Below are 11,198 nucleotides of genomic sequence, written 5' to 3' on the forward strand. Positions count from 1 at the left end.
GTCTAAATTTTTTTTTTTTAAATGCGGAAGGTAATGGAATCACTCTATTATACAAACCAGTATAATAATATAAATCCTGTATAACATGCATCGAGTTTCAAAACTAAGGTTCAACTACTACAATCAAGTAATGAAACCTATCTATATCCAAGTCCGGAATCACCACTCTAATCTCGATCTTTCTTCACCTCTGTGACCCTGAACATTTCCCACCTGTTGCCATGCACACATACAAACAAGACAACAGCCGGATAACTCCGGTGAGATATAAATATCCCAGTATAAACAATGTATCAATGCAATCATATAAAACATATATAAAAGCATAAACAATCATGAAAACATGTATCCGATCTGACCACATAAATCGATACAAATATGTACCTAAATCTAGGACTCATTCCAAATCTAGGGATCCCGACCTAATTTATACTTTGGTATGCTGTATCGAATGTCTACAATAGACGTCGATCTACATCTAAGCTCATCGATACACCGTAAGTCTAGAGTCTTCGCGGTTCTTACAAAGACTCGGCGGTTCTGCCCTAGCTAGGCTGATCTGCCCTAGACTCAAACTCTGGCTCTTCTATCATTCAATAAACTTAACATATCTATCTGATAATCTGCAAATATCAATGCAATAAAATAAAGTATGTGATTTTGGGAAACTCAAATCAAACCTAACACGAGTTGTGCAATCCCGAATCAACATTTATTTATACCTTTCTTGATGTCGCTCTGATACAATCGAAGTCTTGACTCAAAGTCTGTCATTGTTCAATCTGGCAATGACAATATCAATATACTGTATCAATATTCTAATCAAATCACGACACCTCTGTTTTATCAAATTCTGATAGTACAACAGTACAATCTTGCAATACTGGTAATACCATATCAGTCTATACCAATTCCATTAACTTATAATCAACCACCGTACAAATCTGACATCACATCTCAGTTAATTCAACTCTGAAATTCATAACAATTCTATATAATATCTGTTTCTTAATCTGACTTCGATTCTACGCTGTCTAACATGTCAGGAACAACATATATGACGTGTATTCAATTCCAACAACATCATAATTTCAAAACATCTCAAAACGTAATAAAACTTACGTCCTGTCGTAGCTGTCGTTGCTATGAACACCGTACCGAAGTCGGATTTAAAATCTAACGGACGGATTGATCGCAAATCGAATTCTAGAATTAAGAATCGACTTTTCCCCTTAAATTTCGATTTTTGCTAAGATTCTTCGATTTTCTTTCGTTATATATATATATATATATATATATATATATATATATATATATATATATATATATATATATATATATATATATATATACACCGTGCATGCTTGTGGCGAGGTGGCGCATCCTTTGTAAAACACGTCTCGCGCATATGCGCGACACCAACTGGCGCATATGCACGAGACCCTAAGTCTCGGCGCGTCTGTCTCACGGTGGCTCGCGCATATGCGCGACACATCTTGGCGCATATGCGCGAGGCTTCTGCTCAAAAATGCCAACTCTCTGCCACCCTCGCGCACATGCGCGGATTCAGGTCGTGCATATGCGCGAGGTCCTCTGGACATTCCGCGCATATGCGCCCTGCCAGGCCGCGCATATGCGCGAGAGCTTCGTCCTCGCACATACATATTTTTATGCCGAATTTAAACCGTGTCCCGATTAAACCTCTTATAATCATGTCAAATTATAATCAATAATTACAGATTATTAGGATCAAATTCTCGGGCATTACATTTCTCTCCCCCTTCCTAAAGATACGATTTCGTCCTGAAATCACAATCTATTAATCGTATCAATAAGGAGTATATATACAAAACTGTATAAGAAATTTACATCATCGAAATAACTCTGGGAACTCTTGTCTCATATCTGATTCAGTTTCCCAGGTTGCTTCTTCAGTGCCATGACGAGTCCATTGAACTTTTACCAGTGGAGTAGTATTCGTTCTGAGCTGTTTTTCTTTACGATCAATAATCTGAATCGGTTTTTCAACATAGCTCAACGTCTCATCCAGTTCGGCCTCGTCTGGTTGAATAGCATGTGAAGCATCAGGAAGGTATTTCCTTAGTAACGATACATGAAAGACATCATGTATCCTGGATACTGAAGGCGGTAAAGCAAGTCGATAGGCACGATCTCCTATCTTCTCGAGAATCTCATAAGGCCCAATGTATCGTGGAGACAATTTCCCTTTCTTGCCAAATCTGACAACTCCTCTGAAAGGTGAAATCTTCAAGAATACTCGGTGTCCTGCTTCAAATACCAACGGTCTACGTCGAACATTGGCATATTTGGCCTGTCTATCTTGCGCTGCCTTTATTTTGTTTCGAATTAGCTTCATATTTTCTGTCATATCTCTGATCATGTCAGGTCCAATCTCAGGCACTTCAGAGATATCATCCCAGTAAAGAGGGGATCGACACTTCTTTCCGTACAACGCTTCAAATGGTGCCATCTCAATACTTGTCTGATAGCTGTTGTTGTACGAAAACTCACAAAGCGGCAATGCATCTTGCAAATTAGTGCTAAAATCAAGCACTACTGCTCTCAGCATATCCTCCAGTGTCTGGATAGTCCGCTCTGACTGTCCGTCGGTCTGTGGATGATATGTGGTACTCAGATGTAACTTCGTACCGAGAGCCTGCTGCAAACTCTGCCAGAAGTGCGAAGTAAATCGAGGATCACGGTCTGATACAATTGACTTCGGTACTCCATGCAATCTGACCACTTCTCTGACATAGATTTTTGCCATCTGGTCAAATCTGTACGTCATCTTGTACGGAATAAAACATGCGGATTTGGTCAATTTATCAATCATGACCCAAATCGCATCACAACCTTTGGAGGAACGCGGTAATTGTGTCACAAAATCCATGGAAATGTGATCCCATTTCCATTCAGGAATGGACAAACTCTGTAATAATCCTCCTGGTTTCTTTCTTTCTGCTTTCACCTGCTGGCAATTCAGACATTTGGAAACAAATTCAACAATGTCAGTCTTCATTTGTTTCCACCAGAACTGTCTTTTCAAATCATTATACATCTTTCTGCCACCAGGATGAATACTGAATCGACTGTTGTGCGCTTCTGATAATATATGTCGTCTCAAATCTGAAACATTCGGCACAACCAGACGATTATTCACATACAAGACGTTATCACGTACCTGATACTCCAATCGATGTCCTGTTCTAACCATCGATATTGATTTCTGTACATTCTGATCAACTTTCTGAGCTGCCATAACTCTTAAAATCAGCTCTGGTTCTACTTGCACCATATAAAGTTTCAACGGTTTATAATCTGTTTCAAATGCTAATCCAGACAAACAGCAGTCTTCTATCAAATTTGAAACACCTATCGTCGACAAGGATAAGGAACATACCTTTCGACTTAGTGCATCAGCTGCTGCATTAGACTTTCCTGGATAGTATTTTATTTCACAATCAAAATCTTTAAGCAAATCCAGCCATCTTCGCTGTCTCATATTCAATTCAAATTATGAAAACAGATATTTTAAACTCTTATGATCATAATATATCTCGAACTTCTCCCCGTAAAGGTAATGTCGCCATATTTTAAATGCAAAGACAATGGCTGCCAATTCAAGATCATGAATTGGATAACGAGTCTCATGTGGTTTAAGTTGTCTTGAGGCATAAGCAATAACATGCCCTCGTTGCATCAGAACACATCCCAACCCTATGTGAGAAGCGTCGCAATAAACCACAAAATCACCAGTACCTGACGGAATAGTCAACACCGGGGCACTGGTCAACCTCTTCTTTAACTCCAAAAAACTGGTCTCACATTCTTCAGACCAAACAAATGGATCATTCTTTTGAGTTAGCTGAGTAATTGGTTTAGCAATACTCGAAAAATCTTTAATAAAACGGCGGTAATATCCTGCTAAACCCATGAAACTGCGAATTTCGGGCACGGACGTCGGTCCTGGCCAAGAAATCACGGCTTCCACTTTACTGGGATCCACTGATATCCCGTCTCCGGATATAATATGCCCCAGAAATACTACCTGTCTCAACCAAAACTCACATTTTGACAGTTTAGCATATAACTTCTCAGCCCTTAAAATTCGCAACACAGTTCTTAGATGCTCAGCATGTTCACTCATATTCTTTGAATATATCAAAATATTGTCGATGAAAATAATCACAAAATCATCGAGATATTTCTGGAAGATACGGTTCATCAATCCCATAAACACAGCTGGAGAATTCGTCAAACCAAATGGCATGACAATAAATTCATAGTGTTCATACCTGGTTCGGAATGATGTCTTTGAGATATCAGAATCTCTGACTCTCAGCTGATGATATCTCGATCTTAAATCAATTTTGGAATACACTGAAGAACCCTGCAACTGATCGAATAAATCATCAATACGAGGCAAAGGATATCTATTCTTTACCGTTGCCTTATTCAGTTGCCGATAGTCGATGCAGAGTCTCATCGAACCATCTTTCTTTCTTACAAACAATACTGGAGCACCCCAAGGAGAAATACTCGGTCTGATGTACCCCTTGGCCAGTAAGTCTTCCAGCTGATTCTTCAATTCTTTCAATTCAACTGGTGCCATTCTGTACGGTGCTCTAGAAATCGGCACTGTACCTGACATCAATTCAATGCTGAAGTCTATCTCTCTAACTGGAGGTAATCTCGGGATCTCATCTGGGAAGACGTCAGCAAACTCACGTACTACTGGCAGGTCTGCCAATGCTGGATTCGACTTCAGTAAATCTACTGAATATACCAGGAATCCCTCTGCTCCTTTCTGTAACAATCGAGTCATAGATAATACGGATATTAAAGGAATTCTCGATCTAGAACCCTTACCATAAAATTTCCACTCTTCAGCCATATCTGGTCTGAATCTCACTATCTTGTGGAAACAATCAACTGTTGCTCTGTACTTGGTCAGCATATCAATTTCGATGATACAATCGAAATCGGACAACCCAAGTACGATGCAATCTAATTCAATCTCATGCCCGTCATACTTTAGTACACAATGCTTAACAGAATTTACGGATATCAAACATATCCCCAAAGGCGAAGAGACAGACACTACAATAGCTAAAGACTTTAAAGGTAATGCATGACTTAATGCAAATCGTTCAGAAATAAAGGTATGTGAAGAACCGGTATCAATCAATACATAAGCAGGGTAACCACATAAAGAACAGTTACCTGCTACAACGTCGTCTGGTGCTTCCTGGGCTTGCTTCTCTGTCAAAGCGAATACTCTGGCATGCTGTCTAGGAGGCTGGCTACCTGTCTGGCTTCCTCCTGGCCTCTACTGTGACTGAGTTGGCGCTGGCTGGAATTTATGAATAGCAGCTGGCATCTCTCAGTCTGTGCTGTTGATCCCGATGACTCGGCTCCCTGAGATCTTTGGGAACCTCTCTGTGGATACACTTTAGCAAAGTGTCCCAGCTGTTTACAGATATTGCAACTACCAGTCACTCCCTGGCATTGCTCAGTTGCATGTCTTCCTCCGCAAGTCTTGCAGTAAACTCCAGTGTAACTCTGGCTCTGTCTGGAACCACTGGAGCTGGAAGAACTACTGCCCGATTTTTAAAATTTCTTTCCTCTGGCTTTCAAAAATTCTTTCTTCCCTCCACTACTGCTGCCACCTTCAAATCTGGGAGGTGGTTGCTGTGGTCTCGGTGCTGGAGGCACAAATGAAGCCCCTTTCTGTCTCATCAGACCGGCTTCTGCTCCCTTGGCTCTGTTTAGGGCGTCAGTAAAATTATTCGGCCGCCCTGTGTTCACCAATGTGAAAATATTTGGGTTTAGGCCATTGATGAACTGGTCAGCAGTAGCTTCCTCGCTGTCACCCACATGTGGAGCAAAGTTCAGCAAGGAGGAGAACTTTGACACGTACTCTTCTATGTTCATCTGTCCCTGCTTTAAATTGGCAAACTCCGCCCCCTTGTCCTTTCGGTACGACATTGGAAAGAAACGTTGGTAGAATTCAGTTCTAAATATATTCCAGGTAATAGTCGTACCTCTATGCTTCCAGGCTCTCTTTCTCGTAATCCACCAGTATTTTGCAACATCTTGTAACTGGTGTCTAATTAAATTCACTCTCCTCTCATCTATATACTCCAAGGATTCGAACAACATCTCTATATCATCAAGCCAACTCTCGCATTCCACAGCGTTCTCTAATCCTTTCAAGGTTGGCGGATGAAATGATTGAAATCATTTCAGTAATGTTTCCATTAGAGTCGGGGTGACATCCATTGGAAGATTTGATGTACTTCCCTGTTCTGGTAATCGTCTTGGAGGCATATCTGATAATCAAATAGATTAGTAACAAATACCCCAATTCTGTTTCAATCTTCCTCTGATCATCTTACTGCTGATCTAGAATCGGTGCTGATCTGGTCTCAATAAAACATATTACTATATCAAATCAGATAAACAAGTAACATGTATTAAAGCAGTAAGACATGCTAGCATTCAAAAGCAGGAAAGAAAATCTCAATCTACCCCGCTCACTAGACTCTTCTGTAATGCCCGAAACTTAATTACTGTAATCATACGTTGATTAATTTCATGATTTAGGTTATACGAACTTGAATGATGAAAGCGGGCATCGTTATACTATAAGCCAAGATGTTCAACCGAACATCTCGAGATGTTCGGCCGAACATCTCAAAAGAAATGACCGGCGCACATGCGCGAAGAAACACGCGCATCTGCGCGAGGGGTCCAGAAGCCCTCGCGCATATGCGCGAGAAAAGGCGTGCATATGCGCGACACCTCCAGAATCTTTGGCGCATATGCGCGAGATGAAGCGCGCATATGCGCGAGTGGTTTTGTGACAAATCTTGGAGAGGACACGTAAGAATTGCATGCAAGATATATATATATATATATATATATATATATATATATATATATATATATATATATATATACATGCAATGTTAATCTTGAGAATGCAGAGAGGAATCGAAGATTGGAGAGAAAGCTTTCAAAATTTCCTCCGAAGCTTATAGTTGCGATTTTATGAAATCCGTCCGTCTGATTTCTAATCCGACTTCAGTACTGTGTTCCTAGCAACGCAGGCTACACAAGGACGTAAGTTTTGTTACGTTTTGAGATGTTTTGAAAATATGATGTTGCTAGAATTGAATATGATTCAGATATGGTGTATCTGCTACCGTAGACATTATAGAATTGAAGTCAGATTAAAGAACATAACGTTTCTGTAATTATTATGATTTTTGGAAGATATTGACTGAGATTTTATATCAGAATTGTGTTAGTATTCAGAGTATGAATTGTATTGACACAGATTATGAGTTCCAGTATTGTATTTGTGATGTTCAGATTGACGGGGTTATTCAGATTGTATTGTTATGCCGTCGAAACATCAATTAATTTAGATTAATCAGATCAGATATGACTTCGATTAGATTGTAATATTATCGATATGAATCAGATTGTATCTTGTTCAGATAGTGATCAGATTATGTACTGAATTGAGTATTGATCAGAACAGATTGTGTAGTGAGTTATTCACTGATTCAGCGTATTCGTTATTGTCATTTCAGATTTTATATGGACAGATTTGAATACAGGTCATCGTCTTCGTCAGACAGGGACGACAAAGGTATAATTCATGTGATATTCGGGAAGATACAACTCGAATCAGATCTGATTGGAGTTTCCCAACAAAATCACATACTAGAATTATTGTTATGTATTTTTATGAATTTGATGTGTTTATAGATGTTATATTCATATCTTTTGAATTGAGCATGCTTTGTTTATAGATTGTTATTCATGGCATTTAAGATAGGAAGTCTTGATAGAAACCGTCAAACTTCTAGACGTTCGGTGAGATCTCAGCTTAGGAGAAGACTCACTCTCCTATTGTAGATGACGATACAGATCAGACCGAAGTCTAGGAATAAGACGTACCGTCACCCCGATTGGAGAGTAGGTGATAGATCGTCTTATTCACAACGGGATCCCTAGAGTTATAGTTGAGTTGAGTCTAGACATCGATTTGACTAGAATTGCATGCGTTATGAATGTGGTTTCCTAGACCTTGGAACCCATCTTTATTGCTTTCAGTCATGATAGCATGTTTTTATGATTGGATTTGAAATGCATGTTTATCTGATTGAGTTGCATGCTTATTTTGATTTAATTTCATAGAATATGAAATCTATTACTTTTAAGTTTATTCATGATCGAACGTTTCATGATTTACTGTGTGTATATACATGCTTACCATGTTTTATACTGGGATTTATTCTCACCGGAGTTATCCGGCTGTTGTCTTGTTTTGTATGTGTGCATGACAACAGGTGGGGCTGGATCAGGGTCAAGATAAAAAGAGGCTGGACTAGATAGCGTGGTGATTCCGGACTTATTGTAGACTTGGTTTTATTACTTGAACTTTAGTAGTGAACCTTAGAATAGTTGAAAAACAATTGTACCATTGTACTGAATTGTACTTTTATACAGATATGTATAATATGTAGATGCCATTACCTTCCGCACTCTATTTTAAAAAGAAAAATTTTTAGACCCTGTTTTATTTTAAATGATAATTAAATCCCAAAGATGATTAAGAAAAAGATCAGCGTCCGGGTCCCCACAACAGGTGGTATCAGAGCCATAGATCCTTTAGATTGAGATGGTCAGAATTGATAGATCTTTTAGATTGAGAGAGTCAGAACTGATAGATCTTTTAGACTGAGATAGCAGAGAATGAGCGGGGTAGATTGATTTGTCTTTCCTTGCATGTGATTGCTAGCATGAGATTTATTTAATGTTGATTGACATTATGTGTGCTAGCATGATTTACTGCTTTCCCTGTTACATGTTGTTTGTATCTGAGTTGATTGCAGCATGTAATTACCAAGCCTAAATCAGAACCGATTCTCGATCAGAGGTATATGATCAGAGGAGGGCTGAGACAGATTGTATAGACTTGGTACTAATCTGTTTGATATTCAGATATACCGCCTCGGAGAATTCCAGAAAGAGGTAGCACTTCGTCTGAACAAATAGATGCATCCGAAACTCAGATAGAAGTACAGTTGAGAGAGTTTCAGTTATTTCAGCCGTCGATTTTGAGTGGTATCGAGACATTTGAAGATTGTCAGAACTGGTTAGATGACATAAAAATATTTTTTGATCTAATTGACTGTACAGATGACCAGAAAATTAAATTGGTATTCCACCAGTTACAAGAGGCTGCCAGAAGTTGGTGGATTACAATTACAAGAGTTTTAGTACAACGTGGTACTGCGATCACGTGGAAAGTCTTCAAAGCTGAATTCTATCAAAGATTTTTCTCAGTTTCCTATCGGGAGGAGAAAGGAGCAGAATTTGAGAATTTAAGACAAGGCCCATTGAATATTGATGAATATGCTGCTAAATTCTCTACCTTACTGCGTTTTGCTCCTCATTTAGCTGGGAATGATGAAGCTGTAGTGAATCAGTTCATCAGAGTATTGAATTCAGAGATAGTTGCACTGATGAATTTGCAGCGACCTTATCATTTTGCTGATATCTTGGGTAGAGCAAAGAGAGCTGAGGCGAGTATGATTAGACAGCTAGGGAGGTTGTGCGTGAAGCCATCCCAAACCCAGCAATCCCCTCTTCGATTTGATAAAGGCAGCACGAGTGGAAAGCAAGATTTGCTGAAAGCTCGAAAGAAGTCATTTAAGAAATTGGGAAGTGGTTCCTCTAGCTCCAGCTGTCCTAGTCCCAGCGATACTGGAGTGTATTGCAGGACTTGCGGTGGGAGGCATCCCACAGAGCAATGCCAGGGAGTGTCTGGTAGTTTCCATATCTGCAGACAGCGAGGACACTTTGCTAGAGTTTGTTCCCAGAGGGGTCCTCGAAGATTTCAGGGGGCTGGACCATCTGGATATGGTGATCGAGGGACAGATCCAGGTCACACTGGGTAACATAGTAACAGGTACTATTCTTTATGATTATATTGCATATGTATTGATATGTACTAATGCATTCGTTATGAGTATCTGTGACTGAGTTGCATGGAGATATGCATTATATGTTGGATCTGATTATAATGTAGTATTGATTCCCTTACTTGTAAGGAAACTATTATTATCAGAGATTTCTGTATATGTTTTATACTACAGTAAGATAAGAATGAGATCGAGATAGAGTGTGAGGTACTTGTGTTTCTGATTTGAATGCATTATTGACAATTATATGCTAAACAAGTACAGAAAGATAGATATATTGTAGAACTTGTGCCAGAAATGGTAAGATTCAGATCAGAGTTGACTGATTAGTGGAGATACCACAGTAAAGATTCTAGATTTAGAATTCCTTTGATATCTGTATTGTATATGACTCGATTAGTACAGAAAGGAGCAGATTGCATCCTTATGTATTCAGTAGATCCACTGAAATCGAGCCTAGCATTGGCAGATTCGCCAGTAATATACGTGTTGGCCGATATCTGCCTAGATAAGATTTCGGATTTGTAGATAGATTTCAGAATTGAGTTACAATCCGGTATTGTTTGTCTGTTAGATTCAGTACAGAATGATATTGAATATTTAAAGATTTTGTTGAATATTCAAAGAACGGTGATTATTGTATACAGAAATTATTCAGATAAGAATTCCGCTTGAAACAGATTGTGTTCAGAATATGCGATATCTAGAATTAGTATACAAATTGATTGGATACAGTTGAGATTAGAGCATGATATTGAGGTCAGAAAGATCAGAAATTTCAGAAATGCCAGAAGGTCAGACATTTATTTTATCTGTTTGAGTATTATTGCTTCTAGATCAGTATTTAATACAGATGGTATTGCTGGGAGTATAATTTATTTACAGATGAAAGATAGCAGTTGCTCAGAATGACATGAAGATATTTACCAGAAATCAGTGTTTTATGAGTTCCTTGAACTCACTAGATCAGTATAGGTTACTGATATTTCGTAGATACGGATCTTACTGTTGTTTTGAATCCGTTTGTGATACAGCTTATTGTGAACCGTTGAGATTATATACAGTTCAATTGTATCAGCGTTAACTTCGAGAGTTACAGCAGTTCAGAAATGAGATCAGAATGTGTCAGAATGTTTCAGAATTGTATAACAGAATTGACATTAAGAGTCAGAGCCG

Source organism: Primulina eburnea, chromosome 18 (assembly GCF_022965805.1).
Source record: "Primulina eburnea isolate SZY01 chromosome 18, ASM2296580v1, whole genome shotgun sequence".
Taxonomy (NCBI): domain Eukaryota; kingdom Viridiplantae; phylum Streptophyta; class Magnoliopsida; order Lamiales; family Gesneriaceae; genus Primulina; species Primulina eburnea.